The 24,114-nt window shown below is 51.6% G+C and overlaps 1 protein-coding gene across 5 annotated transcripts in view; it reads right to left on the bottom strand.

Annotated features, from left to right (window-relative positions):
* LOC119975028 (carboxypeptidase M-like) overlaps positions 1-17,181 on the bottom strand; it is an 81,314-nt gene extending 64,133 nt beyond the window's left edge. For all 5 annotated transcript variants that reach the window (XR_005462639.1, XR_005462641.1, XR_005462640.1 and 2 more), the window contains exons 1-2: positions 16,674-17,181; positions 7,219-7,326 (exon numbers count right to left, since the gene is read on the bottom strand). The gene's annotated coding sequence lies outside the window, so the exon portion shown is untranslated. The remainder of the gene's footprint in view (positions 1-7,218; positions 7,327-16,673) is intronic.
* Between the last annotated feature and the right edge of the window lie 6,933 nt (positions 17,182-24,114).

Raw genomic sequence — 24,114 nt, 5'->3', positions numbered from 1 at the left:
AGCCACACGTACCTCAAACTGGTTTTGGAGCCAGGGTCCGAGAAATCTGTTAGTGTGAATCACACTGGAGACTGTACAAATACACCCTTTCGGGGTCTTCTCCGATTTTGCTATATTTCAGTGAGTTATGGAGATTGTCCTGCGGGTTTTCCACGCGTAGCGGTCTACCTGGACGACATGCTAATTATGGGGGCCTCCGACCAGGAACATCTGCAGAACCTAGCCGTAATTCTCTGACATTTCGAGGCAACTGGGGTTCACCTGCACAGGGAGAAATGTGTTCCATGCTGCTGAAGTTACTTATTTGGGATACCGCGTGGGCCGCCATGGCCTCCACCTGGTTGAGGACAAGGTGCGAGCAATCTGGAAGGCCCCGTCCCAGAAGGGCCTGCGGAACTTTGTTTGTTTCTGGGGCTCATCAATTACTACAGGGAATTCGTCCCCAATCTAGCTACCCTGCTGGCCTCCCTCTGTCGTTTATTGAAAAAGGTCTTCCACACGGACCCAATGTTGGGCTCTACTGCTGGCCACCTACAAATACGTGTTGGAGCACCGTTCTGACCAAGGATCGTGGAGTCAGTATTGAGGATGGCATCATCCTTTGGGGGAACGCGAGTTATGGTACCAGTAAGAGGGCTCAGCCGCTTCAACAGGACCTCCACTACAGCCACCTGGGAGTTTACAAAATGAGGATGTTGGCCGGCAGTTATGTCTGGTGGCCTGGAATAGAGGCTGACATGGAGAATCTGGCCCAGCGGTGTGTGCAATGCCAGGAACACCATAATCTGCCACCCCTCCAGCCACGGGATTGGCCAGGTCGACCTTTATCTCGCCTCCACGTTGACTTTGCCAGACATTCCAGGGGTCCACGTTCCACAAAATCGTTGATGTCCATTCCAAATGAATGGAAGTGCACCGGATGCAGGCGGCAACTTCAAAGGTCATGGTTGAGCAGCTTCACCTGACGTTTAGCACACATGGCATTCCGGAACTGCTTGTTTCCGTTATTGGCACAACCTTTAACCAGTGTGGAGTTCAGCTCGTTCATTCATGCAATCCACTGGAACCCACCATGTGAGCACAGCTCCATAGCACGCGGCCTTGGACGGTTTGCCCAAGGATGCGGTCCAAACCTTCAAACAGGGGGTGAAAAAGCAAACCACAGGATTCCTGCAGACGCATTTAGCCAGGTTTCCGTATTGCTACTGGACTGTGCCACATGCCAGGATGGCCAGGACGGGGGTCTTGCCATCCGAGCTGCTCATGGGACGTCATCTCCGCACTTGTTTAAGTCTGGTGCTTCTGGACATTGTCGGAAAGGTCTGTTGCAGCCAGGGAGGTCCGAGGTGGTCACAGCCAGGCTTATGCCCCTGCAAAATGTTTCATCACTCGGTATTAGCCCAGAACTTTGGTGACGGGACCACATGGGTCCCGGGTGTGGTACTGTCCCCGACCGAACTGGTCTGATATAAGGTGCAGGCAATGGGCTGAGAGTGGAACAGGTATGAGGAGCACCTCCACAGTCATGTCCTCAATCTGTCCATCCCGCTCCCGGATGCCCCGGCACCTCATATTTCACCTCCTCCGCAGCTGCCGCTGGCTCCGGCCACGGAACCCCAGGACACCTCTACAGCCACATCTCACCTTCCCCATACACACTTCCCTTCCCCCCCCCACTACATAACTCCACCATACCACCATTACCCCCCCCCCCCCCCCCCCCCCCCCGCCTCACTGTACACCCCCATCACACTACTTCCTTTCCACCATACCCACCATTGCCAGCACCTGCAGCAATTTAAGCTCTTGGAAAAGAAAAAAAACCACAACACAATCAATCCTCTTCAACCCCTTCAGGTGATCTCAACCAATCCAGGAGATCAAACTCAGCTGCCAGCAGAGTTTGACGATCCAGTTTCCGATGTCGAGCCTGCCACATGCGTTTCATTCCGGAGTTCCTCGAGGAAACGTCGATTCCCCATCCGGAATCCACCCCCAGACTCCACACAGACAATGCCTGAGTGCCAGGCCCGGGCAAAATGGACAAAAGGGCCCTTGCACCATTCTACTGGTGTGGATGCCATTCAGGACTTACCGGGGTAGGAGTTTTACAACCTCCATGGAGGTCACGGGGTTCAGACCATCAGGTACCCTGTGACCCCTGCTGAGTACAAACTTCCCTGTTAATGGGGCGTGGTTTCCCCTTAACAGGGTGAGCCTGTGCAGTATAACAATCCCGACCTAAGTGAAGGTGAGGGCAGGAGAAGCCTTCGGGGAGTGGAGTTTACATATATGAATAAACCCAGAATTTGCATCCTACCTATTGTTTCCCTGTGGTCACTCTGTGCGGATTCTACAATGATCTTTTTTTTAAATTGGAGGACCTCTGCTTGGGAAATTCATCTCCAATCCCTCAACAGCCAACCCCAGGGAGTTTCAAATCCATTGTACGTTATCCAAAGTTTCCCTTCTCTCAAGTCTCCCTTGAGGCTTGTCCATTTCATGTTTTGGTCTTCCAGTGAGCTCACAGCCCCAAGCTAAACAGTCTGCCGACATGTATTTTATATTCACCTCTCAGCATTTTTAATGTAAAAATAGCAACATACTAAACCGTCCACAGGAGAAAGCCATCACGCCTGCCCCAATCTCATGATACCTGCAGCATCAAGATGAGAAACCTCTACAGTTCCATCTCACCTCCCCCCTACACACTTCCCTTCCCCCCCCCACTACATAGCCCCACCATACCACCATTACCCCCCCCCCACGGCCTCACTGTACACCCCCATCACACTACTGCCTTTCCACCACACCCACCATTGCCAGCACCTGCAGCAATCTAAGCTCTTGCAAAAGAAAAAAAAACACAACACAATCGATCCTCTTCAACCCCTTCAGGTGATCTCAACCAATCCAGGAGATCAAACTGACTGTGCACACGTTAGCTGCTAATGTACCAGAAAGTTTCAGCCTTTCAAAATGAAGGATGATTTTAACAGGGCAAACAATGGGCAGGATTCGTCCGCCAAGCCCGCCGCAAGAACGCCACAGGCGAGATTCCGGCAATGGAAAAACCCATTGACCTCGGGCGGGATTCTCTGGGCGCTGGACGAACGTGGCCAGAGAATCCCACCCAATGACGAAAGCTTAGTCAACAAATCAGTGACAAGGCGGGCATAGTAAGAAGTCTTACAACACCGGGTTAAAGTCCAGCAGGTTTGTTTAGAATCAGTAGCTTTCAGAGCACAGCTCCTTCATCAGGTGAGTGAAGTGGTGGGTTCCACAAACACATACCTAGACAAAATCAATGATGCAAGATGATGCTTTGAATGCGAGTCTTTGCAGGTAATTAAGTCTTTACAGGTCCAGACGGTGCGACAGGGTGACAAAAACTGAGGGTCATCATCAGGAGCACAAGGGAAGGATGTTTGAATTTCCTTTCTCACGCAGAACCTCCTGGGAACACAGACTGTATTATCACAAGTGTATACTGAGGCAAAGACATCATTTAAAAGGCACTTAGTTTTGGGAAGAAATAGACACAGGCGAAGGGCACTATGGAAATGGGATCAGAATGGATAGCTGCAGTTGCAAAGGTGTCAAAGGAGTGAGATGGGCAGTGAGTCTCATTTCGTGCTGTAATTCCTGATTCTGAATTTCTGCTCAAATTGTTGTCTGTTGAAAGGTTCAGCAACTCAAATGATTCAGCAGCCTTGACCATATAAGGCAGATTTATTTCTAAATAAATCTCCGGGATGCAGAATGCGTGATAGCTTATTCGCCTGTCAATCTCACCGTTACTGAAATTGACGTCTCCATTAGTCCACTGGTTAGGCCGGTTTGGAAGCTGCCCCGATTACTTCACCGATTTATCCCTGAAAGTCAAGCCGCTAAGCCCAAATTTTAAATAAGGGAAAAGGAGGGATTTTTTAATGGGACCTTGTCCTCAAACATTGAGATGCACTGCTAATGCCTACAACACGCTCAACGTTCCCTACTTGTGATTAACCGAGATGAATTATTTTCTTGCAGATTTCAAATGCCGTCTTTCGTAATACAGAATTAGGGAAAAGTGCAGAATTAAATGAAATGAGAATTATTAATTTACCTTGAATATTTTTCTTGTGGGTAGTTCAAAAAGGATTGAAAGCAGGACGCCCGGAACATCTGCTGCACAATAAATTATTCAAAATGTTGCTCAGGCAGTCAGAGCTAATTAAAGGGACACTGATTGAAAAAGTGTTTGGAAAACCATTTTCAATTTGGAGAGGAGGGTAAATTTGAAACAGTCGGAGATATGCACATTTGTAGGTATGTAATTTAAGATGTTAACAGGTCAGTTGTGAGTTGTGCCTCACTCAAGTGAGACCCATGAAATAAAAAAGGAAAATTACAACTTTTGCACCTTTTAGCCCGGATTCCTCCAACATCCTACTTTTATTTATGTAGTCTAGATCACAAATTTTCCCCCGAAAAAATCTGGAGACATGCATGTGTGTACACGCATAGGTATATAGGGTGGGACCACCCCCCCCCCACCCCCCCACCCCACCCCCACCCCCCCCACCACCCCCCCCCCCCACCACCCCCCCCCCCCCCCCCCCACTCCACCCCCCACCCCCCCCCGGGCCGGGTCAGAGAATCGCCGGGGGGCGGCGTGAAGCCCGCCTCCGCTGGCTGCGAATTCTCCGGCGCCAGGGATTGGCGGGGGAGGGAATCGTGCTGCGCCGGTCGCCGGCTGCTGGCAGCAGCCCCCCCCCCCACGGCGATTCTCCAGCCCGCGATGGGCTGAGTGGCCACCCATTTTCAGCCGGTTCCGCCGGCATAAATTAAAGTGGGTACTTATCGCCGGGACCTGGCTGCGCGGGCGGCCTCCGGGATCCGCGGGGGGCAGGGGGGCGGGATCTGGCCCTGGGAGGTGCCCCCACGGTGGCCTGGCCCGCGATCGGGGCCCACCGATCCGCGGGCGATGCTGTGCCGTGGGGGCACTCTATTCCTCCATGTCGGCTGCTGTGGTCCTCCGCGATGACCAACGCGAGATGATCCCCACCTGCGCATGCGCTGGGATGATGCCAGCACACACTGGCGCTACCGCACATGCGCCAACTCGTGCCGGCCGGCGGAGGCCCTTTGGCGCCGGTTGGCGTGGCACCAAGCCCCTTCCGCACCGGCCGGTGAGGCGCAAACCACTCCGGCGCCGGCCTTGTCCCCGAAGGTGCAGAGGATTCCATATCTTTGGGGCGGCCCGACGCCGGAGTGGTTCACGCCACTCCTTCCTGCTGGAGTTGCCCGATTCGCGGAGAATCCCTCCCATTATATTTTTCTGTGTTTATATATTATATATGTGTGTAGACACATATACACACACCACATCCACATATATTCTATATATTTAGACACACATAGGTATACATGCACACACAAACGCCCACATAAACATGTACACCCAGTGATAAATATGCACACAGACACACGCAGACCATGGTCAGGATTCTCCAACCCTGCAGCCAAGTTCTGACGCTAGCATGAAAAGTGGTGCGAGCCACTCCAGCGTCAACAGGCCTCACCTGGCATTTTGCCAGAAAGGAGAGACAGAGCCTCCCAGAGGAACCGGCCTCAACATTGCTGGAGGAGGTGCTGACGACAAGGGGACTGGAGAAGGGGGCATTGTCGGCGGTGTACGGAGCTATTTTAGAAGAGGATAAGGCACCACTGGAAGGGACCAAAGCAAAGTGGGAGGAAGAGTTGGGAGAGGTTATAGAGGAGGGGTTCTGGTGTGAGGTGCACCGGAGAGTGAATGCCTCCACTCGCATGCGAGGTTGGGGCTGATACAGCTGAAGGTGAAAGACAGAGCACACCTCACGAGGGCGAGGATGAGCCGATTCTTTGAAGGAGTAGATGTGTATGAATGTTGCGGGGGGGCCCGCTAATCACGTTCATATGTTTCCGGCGCCCGAAAGCCGGCGAACCACGGCCGGGGCGAGTCCGCGGATGCGCACCACGGCTGGCGGGAGTTCGCGCATGTGCGTCACAGCCCGATCGGTAGGCCCCGATCGCGGGCTAGGCCACAGTGGAGGCCCCCACTAGGGCCGGATCCCCCCTCCCCCCACCAGGATAGCCCCCGCAGGCAGAACTCCGAGGTCCCGCCGTGTAGGACCATACGTAACCCACGCCGGTGGGACTCGGCTGAACTCAGCGGGCACTCATCCCGTCGCGGCCCGGAGAATCGCCGGGGGGGGGGGGCACTTTCAGCAGCCACTGACCGGCGCGGCAGCAATCCTGCGGGTGCTCGAAAATCGGCGCCATATAATCGGCGAGCCGGCGTCAGGGCGGAGAATCCTGGCTCATATCTAAGGGCAGCACGGCAGCACAGTGGTTAGCACAATGACTTCACAGCTCCAGGGACCCTTGTTCGATTTCCGTCTTGGGTCACTGTCTGTGCGGTGTCTGCACGTTCTCCCCATGTCTGCGAGGGTTTCCCCCGGGTGTTCCGGTTTCCTCCCACAGTCCAAAGTATTAGGTGATTTGGCAATGCTAAATTGCCCTTAGAGTCCAAAAAGGTTAGTTGGGTTACTGGGTTAGAGGTGTGGGCTTAAATGGGGTGTTGGTGCAGACTCAATGGCCTCCTTCTGCACTGTAAATTCTATGATGCTATGATATACAGACATATATGCACATACATCCCATGTGTAAACACATATACATGTACAGCTCACACACAGACATATATGCATGCACACAAATGCCCACATAATCACGTACTGCTAGAGACATGGGCATGTACACATACACACACACACACATATATACATTTGGGGCAGCACGGTAGCATGGTGGTTAGCATAAATGCTTCACAGCTCCAGGGTCCCAGGTTCGGTTCCCGGCTGGGTCACTGTCTGTGCGGAGTCTGCACGTCCTCCCCGATGGTGCGTGGGTTTCCTCCGGGTGCTCCGGTTTCCTCCCACAGTCCAAAGATGTGCGGGTTAGGTGGATTGGCCATGCTAAATTGCCCGTCGCGTCCTAAAAAGTAAGGTTAAGGGGGGGGGGGGGTTGTTGGGTTACGGGAATAGGGTGGATACGTGGGTTTGAGTAGGGTGATCATTGCTCGGCACAACATCGAGGGCCGAAGGGCCTGTTCTGTGCTGTACTGTTCTATGTTCTATGTTCTATATAAACACATCTACAAATAGACATACACGCAGGCATGTATACACTCACAGTGCATGCACTTTAAATTGCTGACTGCATCTAGGTCTCCATTTAATGTAACGCTTTTCTGAGAGAAGTATGTTTTTAGATAGTGATCCATTTCCACTATTTCTGACTCTGCCGAGAGAAGAAAATAAATGACATTAGTGTCTGTCTCCCACCCCCGGCCAACTTTGATAAATTATCCTATGATTTCAGAAACATTACCAGAGGCGGACCTATCATTAAGGCTACAGAGGAATCTGACAATTGGATTCAGGAACCTGCTCAGCTTCTTCTTTTAACTGGTATTAAATGATGCAGATACCCCATAGACATTGATTCTGTAAGTCTTGTATTCCTGCGGCCTCGCACTACATAGCTGGAATGTCAATAGCTAATACAGGACTTGTGAGAATTATGGCGGTCTTTGCCTTAGACGTTTCTCTCTGTGAACTGTTGTATATTTTCCCACCTTTACTTTCCAGGTTTAAAGTGGAATTTGGGGAAAGGGAAAATGATGAACAATCTTCAATACTTATTCCAGGCTTTTGCAATCCAAAACATAGATCAGACTGGATAAATTGAGTCTATTACACAATCTTTAAAGACTACGGATGCAATTCTCCAGATTAAGTTCCAAGTGTGGTAGCGAGCGGGAATTGCCACGAGCTTCCCGGTGCTCAGCCCAGCTGAACCGACAACGCAGTTCAACGTTAATTGCTCCCCTTAACGAGGCTTCCCGCCGCAAATACAGCCCCGCCAGCTGATTCGCTGGGACCGTGCTCGCCAGCCCCGCTAACAAGGCCGAGCAGCACTTACACTGCACTTGCTCAGCCAACCAACCCCAGCCAGCTCACAACAACAATGGCGCCGAGGAGACCAGCTCCAAGATTCGGGGACGCTGACCTGGGGAGGTTCCTGGACGCGGTGGAGACCAGGAGGGATGTCCTGTTCCCCCCCCGGGGTCCCGGAGGGTGAGCCACAAGGCAGCCAGTGCTGCCTGGAATGAGGTGGCAGCAGCCGTTAGTTCCAACATTATGAGCAAGATGACTGGCCAGCAGTGCAGGAAGAAGGTCAACGACCTATAACGGGGAAGCACGAGGGACTAGACACCAATACCCCCCCCCCCCTCCAATGGGGCATCCACCCCCCCAACTCTCCAAGTGACCCACAGCTCACCCTCCTCATCCCCCCAAACCCCACCTTCACACCCCCTCTCCCACCACTGAACCACTCATGTGGCTAACGATCTCCTCTCTGTGCCTCCTCTGGAAAACTCTCCCACAATGGATGGGAAAAGTCCCAGACTCGCAGAGGGGTGCCGGACATAGGAATCCTCACCTCCTTCGAGGAGCGGGCCCTGGAGGTGTGTGGTGCGGCCGAGGACAGATCGGTCAGCCACGCGGAGGCTGGTGATTGCCCTCCTGGCTGACCCTTCCCTCTCACTGACCACATGTCCATTCTCCTGCAGGTCCTCCAGCCGACGACGCTAGCCCATCCAGGGCGGCCCCCTCTCCTGACTCCGAGGAGACCACCTCGGAGGAGAGCTCCGAGGATGCCACCACAGTCACGGCACAGCCGTGATCCCCACCCTCCACCAGCGCAGAAACACACACCTCGGTGGGACACGTTAGTGAACAGGCGTATGGGGCACAATCTGGTGAGCACCACACTGCTGCTGATGTACATCAGGTGGAGGCAGGAACCCCCAGGCGAGAGAGCAGTCGCAGGTCTGTTGGATCTCAGGACCCAGCTAGGTCCCAGCCTGATGTAGAGCCTCTGGAAGTGGGTTACCCAGAGCTGATGAAGATGATCGGGAGCAGCCGGAAAGTTCAGAGGGCGATGTTAGCATCACTCCAGTAGATCCACAGCCTCTTGGAGGAGTCCCAGAGGTTACAGGCAAAGGAGATGGTACCGGGAATGATTGGCATCGAGACCAACACTGCTAGGGTGGCGACCTCAGTGGAGAGCCTAGTGCACGATGTCAGCACCATTAGTGAAAGTGTCCGAGGCGTCGCGCAGTGTGTGACGGCCATGGCTGAGGGTCTCAGCAGAATGGCCGACTCACTGGGGGATGTCACCCAATACCAGGCTGACCTTGATGAGGTTCTGCGGAACATGTCTGGCTCTCAGATGGGCTTTGCTGAGGCATTGCGGAGCTTGTCCCAGTCGCAGGTGGGCATTGCCAAGGCGCTGCAGAGCATGGCCCGATCACTGAGGAACATCGCCGAGGGCATCGACACAATGGCACGGACCATGGGGAACCATCAGGGCTGGCAGGGCCAGATGATGCAGGAGTAGCCGGGGCTCGAACCAGCTGCCCCTCCATCCCAAGGTGAAGCCCAGGGCCCTATGGGCACCGATCGGGAGGAGGGGGCGCAGGGTGCCAGGCCGGACCTGTCCCATGGACTGGCGACAGTGGGCACTAGCTCCCTGAGTTCCACCCCTCTGTTAAGGCCGTGTCTCACAGTCAGCACACGGGACAGGGAGGCACGGCTGTGCACGTGCCACCAGCAAGTGAGCTGGGGCCCTCTGACCCAGAGCCCCCAGAGGTCGCCAGCCAGGGGCATTGAGGGCCACGGTAAGCACTGTCTGCCTCCACCTCGGATGCATCCTGAGGAAACACCAAGACGTAGTGGTAGAGCTAGGAGGGCCAGGCACATTGAGGATTACTGAGGGCATCGGGGTGTGGGGAGGGGGGTTGGTAGGGGTGTGGGGAAGGGGGTTGGTAGGGGTGTGGGGAGGGGGGTTGGTAGGGGTGTGGGGGGAGGGGGGTTGGGGGCTGTGGGGTTGGGAGGGCGGCACCATTGGGAGTGAGGTATTGTACAGCACATTAAACAAACTTTTGCACAACCATTACGATGCCTCTGTCACTTTCTTCCATGATGCCGGCTGACCCCCGGACCCTTTGATATAAGATATAATAATAATCTTTATTAGTGCCACAAGTAGGCTTACATTGTTATTTTTAAAATATTTTTATTCCCCTCCTTTTTCACATTTTCTCCCGAATTTACACCCACCGACAATAAACAATAATCAGCAGCAGATATGTCAATCCCCATAACAATACCAACAATCCCATCCTCCCACCAACCCCCAAACATTAGCCCGCATGTTTACGTAAACAACTGACAAAAAGGAATCAGGGATTACCCATAGCCATCCTTAATATATACAGCCCTCCTCCCCCCCAACCCCCCCCCCCCCCCCCCCCACCTATCCTCCCCCAACTAATGTTCGATGCTATCCGTTCTTGAAAGTGCATTATAAATAGTGCCCATGACTTGTAGAACCCCTCCGTCCTTCCCCTCAGTTCAAACTTAACCTTCTTAAGGGTCAAGAATTCCAACAGGTCCCCCCGCCACGCCAGGGCACAGGGTGGAGAGGCTGCTCTCCATCCCAAAAGGATCCGCCTTCGGGCGTTCAACGAGGCGAAGGCTATGGTATCTGCCTCTGCGCCTGTTTCCAACCCTGGCTGGTCCGACACCCCGAATATGGCCTCCCGGGAACCCAGGTCCAGTTTCACCTTGGAAATTATCCTAAAAACCTCCTTCCTGTAGTCCTCTAGATTTGGACAGGACCCAGGACCAAAACATATGAACATTATTAGCGGGGACCCCCCCTCCGCAACACTCCCACACATCTTCTACTCCTCCAAAGAGTCGGCTCAACCTCGCCCTCGTGAGGTGCGCTCTATATACCACCTCCAGCTGTATCAGCCCCAACCTCACACATGAGGTGGAGGCATTTACTTTCCGGAGCACCTCAAACCAGACCCCCTCCTCTATAACCTCTTCCAGCTCTTCCTCCCACTTTGCTTTGATCCCTTCCAGTGGTGCCTTATCCTCTTCCAAAATAGCTCTGTGCACCTCTGACACTACCCTCTTCTCAAGTTCCCTTGTCGTCAGCACCTCCTCCAACAACGTGGAGGCCGGTCCCTTCGGGAAGCTCTGTATCTCCTTCCTGGCAAAATCTCGAACCTGCATTTCTCCCTGCTCCAGCCCATAATTCGCTTCCAGCTCCCTCAATCCTGCAAACCGACCATTAATAAAATCTTTTAGCGTCTTAATCCCCTTCTCCTCCCATTTCTGAAAACTTCCATCCCACTTCCCTGGCTCAAATCTGTGGTTCCCCCAAATCGGCATTTCCCTTGACCCGAAGTGTTGGCGAAACTGCCTCCAAATTCTCAATGAAGCTATTATTACCGGACTCCCTGAGTATTTCCTCGGAGCTATCGGGAGCAGCGCTGTTGCTAGTGCTTTCAGTCCCGACCCCCTACACAAACTCTCCTCCATTCTGACCCACTGGGAATCAACCCCTCTGACCCAGCTCCGCACCTTCTCCACATTCGCTGCCCAGTAGTAGTATATCAGGTTCGGGAGACCCAAACCCCTGCCTGCCTTCCCCTCTGTAGCAGCACCTTCCTTACTCTGGCCACCTGCCCTCCCCATATGAACAAAGTAATCCTTCCCTCAATGTCCCTGAAAAAAGCCATTGGCAGGAAAATCGGTAGGCATTGAAAAATAAACAGAAAACGTGGCAACACATTCATTTTAACCACCTGTACCTGACCCACCAGTGACAGAGGGAGACCATCCCATCTTGCCAGATCAGCTTTCACTCTCCCCACCAAACTAGAGATGTTGTACCTGCGAAGCCTCCCCCACTCCCGGGCAACCTGCACCCTCAGGTACCTAAAGTGAGTCCCTGCCCTACGGAATGGCAGCCCCCCCACCCCTGCCCCCACCCCTGGCCGAGACACCACAAAATACTCACTCTTGTCCAGGTTCAGCTTGTACCCCGAGAAAGACCCAAATACCCGCAGTAACTCCAATATTCCTCCTATCGACGCACTTGGTTCCGACACATACAGCAGCAAGTCGTCGGCATACAAGGACACCCTATGCTCTATCCCCCCCCCCCCCCCCGCACTATTCCTTTCCATGCTCCCGAACTTCTTAATGCGATGGCCAGCGGCTCAATCGCAAGTGCAAACAGCAGGGGGGACATAGGACATCCCTGTCTCGTCCCACGGTGGAGAGAAAAGTATCTCAAACTGATATTGTTCGTGCAGACACTCACCTTCGGCTCCTTATATAATAGCTTTACCCAGTTCACAAATCTTGGTCCAATCCCAAACCGCTCCAGAACTATCATCAAGTACCCCCATTCTACCCGGTCAACGCTTTCTCGGCGCCCAATGCCACAACCACCTCTGTTTCCTTTCCCTCAGCCGGTGTCATAACGACGTTCAAAACCCTCCTAATGTTCGAAAACAGCTGCCTCCCTTTCACGAACCCCATCTGATCCTCACCTATCACCTTCGGGAGGCACTCCTCCAGCCTACCCGCCAGTTCCTTCGCCAATACTTTTGCATCCACATTCAAAAGTGATATGGGCCTATACGACCCACACTCCATCGGATCCTTATCTTTTTTTAGCAACAGTGAAATCGATGCCTGCCCCAAGGTTTGTGGCAGCACCCCTTCCCTATCGCCTCTTCAAAAATCCCACCATCAGGGGTGCCAGCTTATCCTTGAATTTTTTATAATATTCCACCGGATACCCATCCGGCCCTGCCACCTTACCTGACTGCATCCTCCCAATCGCATCCTTTATCTCCTGCTCCACTTTCGAGCCTTCTAATGTAGCCCTGTCCCCCTCCCCTAGCCTTGGGTACGCCAACCCATCTAGAAATTCCTGCATCTCACTGTCTCCCCCGGGTGGCTCTCATAAAACTTCTCAAAAACCTTGTCAATCAGCTCCGGGGCCACCACCAACTTCCCAGACCTATCCCTCACCTGAAGAACTTCCCATGCCGCTGCCTCCCTCCGGAGCTGACCTGCTAACATACGCCCGCCTTATTTCCATGTTCATAAACTGCACCCCTTGCTCGTCTCAGTTGGCGCACCGCCTTCCTGGTAGACAGTCGGTCGAAGCTCGCCTGTAGTTCCTTCCACTTTTCCAGCTTCGCTGGGTCCCCATCTTCTGCATAACTCCTATCTACCTCCAACATCTCATCTATTACCCTCTGCCGCTCCCACCTCTCCTCTTTGTCCACCCTGGCCTTAAACGAAATTACCTCACCCCTCACCACCGCTTTTAGAGCCTCCCAGACAACTGCCTTCGACACCTCACCCCTACAGTTGAAACCTTCCTATTCCTTAATTACCTTTTCAATTTTCTCACAGAACACTTGGTTCCCTAAAAGCTGGCCGGTTGCATTGCAAACTGTTTGGCGCTCTGGTGCGCATCTTGTTTTTGTCCTCTCCCACTATTCACCGGGCTCTGAGCAAGAGCGCAACGAGGCCAGAGAATCGCGGCCATGATTTACCGGCCTTGCCGCATCCGGCCTGCTGACACGACAAGGCCAATTAATTAGGGTTAACCCTAATGAGCGGCCTCTCAGGAGATTCTCAAAGCTTGAGAGGACTTACAAGGTTCATCCGAATCTCACGAGACGTCGTGATCTGGATCTCGCCCGCGCGCATTAGGCTCATTTAAATATGCCTGCGCCATATTCTCCTGGGGCTCGGGGACTAATGGCCCCGCAGTAAGGTCTGGACCAGGCATCGTTTAGTACTGGTCCACACAAACTTGGGCCAGGCCTCACGCCACCTGAGGAGTCTCCCATGCCTTTGGAGATCCTTGGGTGGTTGAGGCCAGGGCAGGGTGGCACCCTGCTTCCCCTGCTGGCACCTGGGCATCTTGTGCACTGCCAGCCTGACACCTTGGCACGGCCAGCCTGGCAGCTTGACGCTGGCACCCTACCACTGTCAGGGTGCCCAAGTGTTAATTTCAAGCTGGCAGGGGCAGTGCCATGGTGCCCAGCTGCCAGGGTGGTACTAGCAAGGGTCTGGGTATCAGAGGGGCGTCATGCTCAGGAAATGGGTGATAAGGGGGTTAAGAAGGGTGGGAGGTGAAGGGTGGGTTGAAGGGGCCTAATAAAGGTTGGGGGATGAAGCGGGTCTGAGAGAGGGGGCTAAGAGGGGCGGTGGGGAGGCCCATAACAAGATGTCCTCACTTGGGGGGTTATGGGATAATGCCCATGTGAGCGGGAGGGGATATTTCCCATAAGTGTGGGTTGTGGATGAACCTCAAGCTTACTTAAAGATCGGGGCATCCTTTCAAAATGCTCCCCCGATCTCTGTCGAGCCAGTCTTACCGGCGAGTTCAGCTCCCCAGTGCTGAGAAAGGTTCTGAGGGTGCAATTTACGGCCGTGTCCCACCGGAATCAGGACAAGGCACGGCCGGTAGATCGCAGGAGAGGCTTCTGACACGACTGAATCCACCAAGGCACAGCTAGCCTGGCCCCCTAGCAGTGCCATCCAGGCAATGCCACCCTGGCCCCTGGCAGTGCCACCCTGGCCCCCTGGCAGTGCCACCCTGGCAATGACACCCGAGTGCCAGGCTGGCTTTGCAGAAGTGCCAAGCTGGCACTTTTCCCACCCCAGCGATCGGGCCGGGGGGGGGGGGGGTTTGGTGAGTGGGGGGATTCGGTGAGGGAGGTTTGGTGCGTGGGGGGGGGTTGGTGAGGGGAGGGTGGTTGGTGAGTGGGGGGGTTCGGTGAGGGGGGGGTTGGTGAGTGGGGGGGTTTGGTGAGGGGGGGGTTGGTGAGTGGGGGGGTTTGGTGAGGGGGGTTCGGTGAGGGGAGGGTGGTTGGTGAGTGGGGGGGTTCGGTGAGGGGGGGTTGGTGAGTGGGGGGGTTTGGTGAGGGGGGTTCGGTGAGGGGGGTGGTTGGTGAGTGGGGGGGGGGGGGGGGTGATCCACTGCCGGTATATGGTGGGGTGCGGTGGCGGCTCGAGGACCACTCAACAGGTGAATTGGGATGTTCGGGTATCTCGAGGTCGTATCGGGGTGTGGCTATTGTGGGGCGTGCTTCGCAGGGAGCCAAAAGAAAAACAGAGTGGTGTTCGATAGTGGGATTGTTCCTGGCACTAAAAGCACTGGGAACAACCCCTCGATTCCAGCCCAGAACGGACTCTGTTTCTTTTCAGTTAAATCGATCCCTAAGTATGGGCTTGACCGGGGAAAAACTACCCAAGGCCCCAAAAAATGATTAAAATGTGGTTGATTAGCGATGTGGGTCTCACCCAAAATGCCTGGGAGGAACACCCAGCCAAACGCGCCCAAAATGACACTGAGTGCGGGATTCATCCGCCACGCCGCCCGGCGACCCGAAATTCCCACCCGAGGTCAACAAACCTTTACTTGGTCTGCGTCCCATTCGTGGAGATCTTGCAGCGGGCATGGCCGAAAAATCCAGCCCTTAGAAACCTTTTGATTGAAACGGGCCCTGTACTTCCTGTTTATATTGACATCATCAGTGCAACTTTGAGTATGATCCTATAGTCTAAATACAATTAACGCCATCTGGATTGTAAAATTGTATCTTGTAGTTTGCACTAACCTCCCCTGACAGAACAGCAGTGCCTGAAAGTTGGCTGGAAATATAAAAAAATGTAGGAGCAATGTAGCACAGCTTGGAGTTTTAAACATGCTTCAAGGTGGTTTAACTCTTCGTCTACCAATGAATGAATAGTGGTGTTGAAATGATGGAGGTATCGGCAGCAGGAAAGACACCACTGTCCTGCCATTGAACTGCAAGGGCCCAAAGGTTAGCCTGCTCGAGTTTATAAGATGATCACACTGACCTTCAGACTGTGGTAAACCACTGTTAGTGTATTATATGTATTGTGATAAACTGTTACTGTACTACGTGTATTGTGGTAAACCACTGCCTGATGGCTCCGCCTGTGGCTCCTCCCCTCGGGGGTCGGTATAAAGGTGGCTGACCTCTGACCCTGCCCCAGTTCGGGATCAGTGGCCAGGAGGCTTTCTGTTTAGCTTATTAAAGCCACAGTTTTGTTCACTACTCGTCTTGTGTTAATTGATGGCACATCACAGACTTCTGGTGCTTGGCTGTACAGCCAGAAGGCAAAGATATTTACTAATAAATGCAACAGGGAGTTCAGGAGAAACTGCTTTACCCAAGGAGTGATTAGAATGTGGAAAGCACCACCATAAGGAGCAGTCGAGGCGAATAGCATATTTGCATTTAAGGGAAGCTGTATAAAATGATGAGGGAGAAAGGAATAGAAAATTATGTCAGTAAAGTCAGATAAAGAGAGGCCAGAGGAGTCTTGTGGGGAGTATAAACACCAGCATGGGCACGTTGAGTTGAATTACTTGTTGCTGTAATTCTTGTTCTCTGTGCAGGTTTTCAAAGTGGGTTCTCCTCCAAAACTGGAGGTAAAGAAATAAAGGAATGTGCTCTTAATTATTTTAATTAGGCTGTAGATCAGACAGAATACAGTCGGCAACCCGGACATAAGTATTGAAAGAAACAAAATGATAGAGACAGGGAAGGGAAGAAAGAAAGAACAAATGTGCAAGCAGAAGGAAGTGCAAAAAAAATCTTTTAATTCTAGTTTTGAATAATGTAACGTTAATATTACAGCAATTAAGCTATTCCTCACCTGGAGCAGTTTTATTACTGTGATGGCAGCATAGCAGGAAAACAGGAAGCTGGCTGTAGGCCCATGCAACTTATCCTCAAGGGTTAAAATACACTAAAGCATTCTATTTAATCTGATGGATGTTCTTTCACTGTCACCGAAAAGCTTTGGGACAGGTATTAAAATTCCTCTTATGAACACAATAACCTCAGTCAGATGGCATTTTCACTCCTGCAAGTTTCTGTGGCCCGTCAAACCTGCTCGATATCCACACTGTGAAGGTCACAGTGGAGCCAAGGGCAAAGGTGGGTCGTCCACTAGGGACTGCATCAGGCAGACGTTCAATGCGAACATGTGTCGGAGCTTACTATGTCCCAGAGGAGACACAATCTTCCTCATGCCATTGTTAATGAGTATTACAGGAGGCTGGCTGAAGTCAACTATGTAAATTAGCATTCTGATTAAGTCAAATCAATCTTAGAAGGTGCCTCTGACGGAGGTAGCATCTGAGCTGATTGCACAGCTCTCAGCCAGTATGAACACGTTAATGAGTGATTATCTGGGAAAGTTGCTATTTTTAACTATCTCAACAGGGGTCTATTCTCAGATCCACGTATTATAGCTAACAGTTCGTAAGGTCCTTTTGCAAACACAGCCTCTATTGCCTACTGTGTTTAAACTTGTATAGAATCTTAGTATTGCACCTACCTATGGAACTCCTCAGCAGAGCTGACTTGCCATAGCTACCACTGGAGAAAGCAAGCAGTCTTTAGCACGTTCAAATGTTTGTCTAAAGCTGGAGCCGTGCTAATATAAACAAACTCTGTCCTTTGTTCCTCATACTTTTCTCTATTTGTGAAGGATGTACCCTATAGCTATTAATACGCAGAGAACCATGTAGAAAGCATCGTGCAATTTACTTCAGAGTCAGTGAGAGAGCTTATCAGAGGTGATCTTTTCAAACAGGTATGAACTTGCATTCTGGCATAATAACACATAGTGGGCAGAAACCTTACCATATTTTTCCACAGTGTCGATTCTGGTTGGAAAACTCAGGTGAATCCCTCCCAGCTCATGGTGGCTTGCCTCTGATACACTCACCCCGAGAACATATAATCTCTATAATCAGCGGGGTGCTCCTTTTAAACGCCTCCCCAGTACCTGTTCCAAGTCCATTCGGGAGATTGGCTGCCAGGGAGGCAGTGGCATAATTCATGGAGGGAGCTCTCACCAAATCCCTGGATGGTGAGGAGCAGAGGCGTGACATCCTCTACCCGCAATCGTGTGGTCACCCATCAAGCAAGATGCCCCCCTCCACCTCCCCCCAGGAGGCAATGACTGCGATAGTGAGTGCCAGCTCACTCCATAAGAGCACAGGGCAACAGAGCCGGAAGAAGTTGAATGACCTTCCTTGTGTAGCCAGGATATGTCTGCCTCCAATTAACCGTTCTACTGCACCCATCTTTGCACACCCATCACACCTCCACAGCGACCTCTCACCCAGCCACCTCACAGATTGGCAACACTTGTCATGGCACCCCCTGAATTACCCACGGTCACCACCCCACCTCCCCCCATCACCCCCCCCCCCCCAAGCAAATAATCTGCTCCTCACATCCCCGCCCCATTCACAACCCACGCATGCCAGCCTTCGTCACCATCTGACCCAGCAGGACTCCCGCCTACTCTCCGTCCCAGGACAATTGCAGGACTAACTCAAGCACAACCAGCGTGAGCGGGTACAGCCTGCCGTGCCAAGGCTGGGTCGAGAAGCCTAATGTCCTCTGAGGGAGATCCCTCGAGGACCAGGCCCGCACCTGGGCTAAGATGGACTCAAATTGGTCCCAGTGTTTGCTTGATACTCCTCTGAAGGCTGGCTATCTTAACTAAGTCGAACTAAAATGGGAGGGTTGATCTCTGCTTTGGAACTCCCACCCTAAACCTCTCCACCTCCCTACCCATCTCTCTTTCTCCTCCTTTCAGATACTCCATACCTCCTTGACTAAGCTTTCAGGTCATCTGTTCTTACAAGTCCCTCGGTAGCTCAGTGTCAAATTTTGTTTGGCAATGCTCCTGGGAAGCACCTTGGAAAGTTTTACTGTGTTAAATCTGCTCTATAAACGCAAGTTGTTTTTGTCTGTGTGTCAATGTAAAATAAGTGACAGTGATTTGACAGCTGGCTTTATGTCGTTCCTCAACAGGTCAATGGGTCGCCATCTAATCGTCAAAGAAATGCTTGAACACTTTTCTGATCAAGATAAACATTCCTTTCTTTTTACCCTTTATCCTCTTCTTGGGTTTATTTAGACATTACCATACTGCTGTTTGTGGGATCGTGCTGTGCAAATGGCGGCTGCGTTTCTTAATTACAACCATTATCATCCTTCAAAAGTATGTCATTGGCTATAAAATGCTTTGAGACGTCTAGTGGGGTTGTGAAAGGTGCTATTTGAATCCAAACTTTTTCTTTTGCCTTTTTCTTCCTTGACTGTTGTCATAATATCCAGTCATGTATATAATGAGATGCAGATAGGCAGTGATTGAAAACATAGGATGACCAGTAAGCATACAACACAGTACAGCCAATCACCAGACAGGACACTACCACTATAAAGCCAGAGGGCACTAGGTTTCCCGTTCTCTCGGGACCCAGCTATTGAGACAGTCAGAGTCCACGAGCTAGTAAGTGCAAACACCATGAGGTAGCTAGTAAGTCTGCTCAGGCTACTACAAGGTCACCAATCAGATCAGTATGGTGTCAACCCACAGCTGAATATGTGTAGCAGATCTATAGTTGAATAAAACAGTGTTGGATTTTCTCCAGTGTTAGACGTCTGTTTCGAACTTCCCTGCATCGAGTGCAGTCCACATCAAACCAACCTGCCTAACACATCAACTGTATCTGCAGATCCCTTGCTAAAAAGCTTATCTATAACCTTGCTTTTCAGCGCCGGTACACATATGTTTTACATCAACAGAAGCACCTAATATAGAATGCGGAGTCTACTATTGAATCGCAATAAGTTTTCCTTCAGCCTTACCATCTACTGACTTTCCAATGCTGTGCAGATGGGTGATGCCTGAGCGATTGGTTCTGATTTCCTGAAGGAAACTCTGCAGCTGATGAGCATTATGGTAGGTGAAGTCCAGGGCAGTGTAGGAACCCAGGAACAAGGCAAAGACTGAATAGGAGCACAACATCCAAGAGAGAACCATGTTGGAACAGATCCTTCACACCATGCAACACTGGGGTCCTGCAAATAAATATTCATCATTAATACCACTTTTAAATTGTGATTTGGATATGCAACCATTTGGCCCACTCTCAGGTAAAGTCCGTAAAAGCCATTAATTCATAACTCCCCAAACTTAGGCGGCATTGATTGCGGCTATTACCTTGCTGACAGCATTGCACATGGACTGCAATGGTTCAATAAGGCAGCAATGCATCATCTGCTCAAAGGCATTTAGAGATGGGCAACAGGAATAATGGCCTTGATGGTGAGGCCCATGCCCCATGACGGAAACACATATAGAATGATGTGAGTTGAGAGAATAGAAAGTTCTTTTACCCGAGCGGAGCAGATGAGATCATTCATCCATTCCCTGCACTGCAGGGCAGTCCTCCTCTGGGCCCCACTGGTGACCTCCTTGCAGGCTGTCATGATTAGTCAGCTGACTCTCCTACTGCAATCCCTTGGAAACAGGTCCCCCTTTTCCTCAACAGCCTAGAAGAGATGCTCCAAGGAGGCATCGCTAAGCCTCGGGGCCAGAGTTTGCTGCCTTCTGCTGCTAAGCTTTGTTTCCAGGCACTGTTAATAATTGGCTGTCCAGGTGCCTTTTAGATATGGCGGTGGGTCAGCCCACTTCCTGCATGCTCCACTGTGAGACCCGCCATGAACAGCACATATATATAAATAATGAGGTGGAGGGGGTGGGGGGAGGGCGCAGGACTGGGAATAACAGTTCATCCACATTTCCGCATCAGGAATCACTCCGTCTTTCTGGTCCCACTATGGAATTTAAGGTAGAAGGGGTGATTCCGCCAGGATTAATGTCGCAGGTTGCGATGACCTTTTTTTATTATAAACGTAGAGTACCCAATTTGTTTTTTCCAATTAAGGGGCAATTTAGCGTGGCCAATCCACCTAACCTGCACATCTTTGGGTTGTGGAGGTGAAACCCATGCAAACACGGGGAGAATGTGCCAACTCCACACGGACAGTGACCCAGAGCCGGGATCGAACCTGAGACCTGAGCGCCGTGAGGCAGCAGAGCTAAGCACTGTGCCACCGTGCTGCCCTAGGTTGAGATGACCTTTTATGAAAACTTTCTCTCCATATGCTGCCCAACCTGGAGACAATTTTCAGTATTTATGTTTTCATTACAGTATTTCAGGGGGCAGCACGGTGGAGCAGTGGTTAGCACTGCTGCATCACAGTTCGATCCCAGCCCTGGATCACTTTCTGTGTGGAGTTTGCACATTCCCCTCATGTCTGCGTGGGTCTCACCCCGACAACCCAAAGATGTGCAGGGTAGGTGGATTGGCCTCGCTAAATTGCCCCTTAATCGGAAAAAAAGAAATGGGTACTCAAAATTGATTTTGTTTTAAACTACAGCAATTTTATGATTTTCTTTTGACTCAGTGACAATTTGGGCAGCACAGTAGCACAGTGGTTAGCACTATTGCTTCACAGCCTCAGGGACCCGGGTTCTATTCCCGGCTTGGGTCACTGCCTGGGTGGAGTCTGCACGTTCTTCCCGTGTCTGCGTGGGTTTCCTCTGGGTGCTCCGATTTCCTCCCACAAGTTCCAAAACTCCTGGTTGTTAGGTGAAATGGACATTCTGAATTCCCCCCGTGAATGGTTATTCATGAATGGACATTTAAAAGAAGCAATGACCAAATATTTTGGCCTTTAAAGGTCACTGGTTCATCTTCACTTCTTGTGTCTATTAGGTCAGCTGTCACTCCTAAAGTTCACTCATGGGCTACTGTGCATGTTAACCACAGGAAAACCTTTAATTTTCAGCAGGAGGTCTAAGCGCACACTCTCACATATTAGTACCCAACCAGATTCTGGCAGATTTCCAGGGGTGTTATTGTTGAATGACCTTGACTTTTATAGAGAAATTTGTTTTGTTGGTGTTGTGTTCCTGTTGAATTATGTATATCATAAATTAAATCAGCCTTGTATTTTCATTTAGTCTGGTGATTTAAATCATCTGTGAGTTGCATTCTCTTTTGACCTTTTCAAAATCAAATCATGCTGTTCATTACCAAGCATTTTCCCCCAAATAGTCTCCAGAATAAAACAAGCTAATTAGGAGAGAGGTCACATGGTGTGCTGATGGAGGAGCAGGCGGTGCTGTGGAGCTCCTGGGGCAATTTGGCTCTTTTACTGTTTCCGTGGAGTCAAGGCAAGATAAGAGCCGCATTCTTCTGCTGAAAGTGTTTAGCAACACATGCTGTGAGGATGGGGACTGTATCCTGCAGACCACGGGATAATTAATGGAAATCGGGAAAGCCTGAGCAAAGAAATATGACCTGCTGTCAGCCAGTTTTTACACGGGCTACAAAGCTGAGGACCCAGTTGAAAGAATGCAGTCAAAATTCTCCTATGCCTCGTGTGGTAGCGAGCGGAATTGCCGCGAGCTTCCCGGCGCTCGGCCCAGCGAGGCCGGCAACGCAATTCAACCTTAATTGGTCCACTTAATGAGGCCTCTCGGGCCTCTCACCGCAAAGGAGCGCTCACCCGCTGATTCGCCGCAACCGCGCTCATCAGCCCCCCCCCCCCCCCCCCCCCCCCGCTAACAAGGTCGAGCAACACTTAAGCTGCACTTGCTCGGCCGACCCCAGCCAGCTCACAACAGTGGCGCCGAGGAGACCAGCCCCAAGATTCGGGGATGCTGACCTGGGAAGGCTCCTTGATGCAGTGGAGGCCAGGAGGAATATCCTGTTCCCCCGAGGGTACCGGAGGGTCAGCCACAGGGCAGCCAGTGCTGTCTGGGATGAGGTAGCGGCAGCTGTGAGCTCGGGGAGTGTGACCACGAGGGCTGGCCTCCAGTGCAGGAGGTAGGTCAATGACCTGCACCGGGCAGCACAAGTGAATAGACACTTGTCTATTCCACACCCCAAGAGTGTATCCACCCCACAAATCCCCATGAGACTCCCAACCCTCCCTTCACACCCCTCCCCCTTCAACCCCCAACCTTCCCTCCACCGCCCCCTTCCCACCACTGTGAACCACGTGTGTGCCTAACGATGCCCCCTCTGTGTCTCCTCAGGAAAAGCTCTCCCATAATCATCGGGAGAGAGCCCAGACTGGTGGAGGGGTGCCAGATCCACCTCCTTCAAGGAGCGTACCCTGGAGGTGACTGGTGTGGCCAAGGACAGGGCGGTCACCCACGTGGGGGTTGGTGGAAGCCACAGAGGTGAGCAGCCAAAGAGAGTTAAGTGAATCCCAATCACCCCCTTCATGCTTAAATGACTTTGAAGTGCTGAGCTGGAAATTGAGAGCACTTAACTCTCTTTGAAGTGGTTGATGTTTGTAAACATTGAGGTCACAGCACTCAAGAGTTGCTCATCCATGAAGGAAGATGAATGAAGCAAGGCTTAGAGAAATGAATGGTTTGCAGCTGAAGGGTTTAAACACAGGTCAATGCTTTTCTCTTTCTAGGAATGGACAAATTATGCTTCCTCTGCCTGTGCCAGCAGGAGTACGCCCAGGTGAGTGTTAGAACTGTATTTTTTTTCACTGCCCCTGTATGGGCTGCTCTCTTGTTTTACATATAGGGGTCTCTTTTCTGGGGTAACTGTATTCGGGGGTCGCTGAAGGGTGGGCATGTCACCCCTGCAGATGGTGACAAGCTTTGGAGAGTAAAGAGGTGAATTACTCTCTGCAGGGCTCTCAGTCTCTGACCTGCTCTTGCAACCACAGTATTTACATGACAGGTCCAGTTCCTGATCAATGATAATCTTCAGGGTGTTGACAGTTGCGGATTCAGAAATGGTAATGCCATTGAAAGCAAGGGGTGATGGTTAGATTCTCTCTTGTTGGAGATGGCCATTGCGCGGCATTTATATGGTGTGAAAATTACTTGCCACTCAACAGCTCAAGCCTGGATATTGTCCAGGTTTTGCTACATAGAGATATGGTTCAGTGTCTGAGAAATCGGGCTAAGATTATGCAATCATCAGCGAAGGTCCCCACTTCTGACCTTCTGATGGAGAGAAGGTCATTGATGAAGAAGCTGTAGATAGTTGGGCCTAGAAGACTACCCTGAATGATGTTCTGGGGCTGAGATGATTGACCTTCAACCGCCATAACCGTCTTCCTTTGTGCAAGGCATGACTCCAACCGGCAGAGATTATCCCCACTGATTCTGGTCAAATGCCGCCTTGACGTCCAGGGAAGTCACTCTCACCTCACCTCTTGAGTTCAAATCTTTTGTCCATGTTTGG

The sequence above is a fragment of the Scyliorhinus canicula genome, chromosome 12 (assembly GCF_902713615.1).
Source record: "Scyliorhinus canicula chromosome 12, sScyCan1.1, whole genome shotgun sequence".
Taxonomy (NCBI): domain Eukaryota; kingdom Metazoa; phylum Chordata; class Chondrichthyes; order Carcharhiniformes; family Scyliorhinidae; genus Scyliorhinus; species Scyliorhinus canicula.
This window is presented reverse-complemented; position numbering and strand designations above follow the sequence as displayed.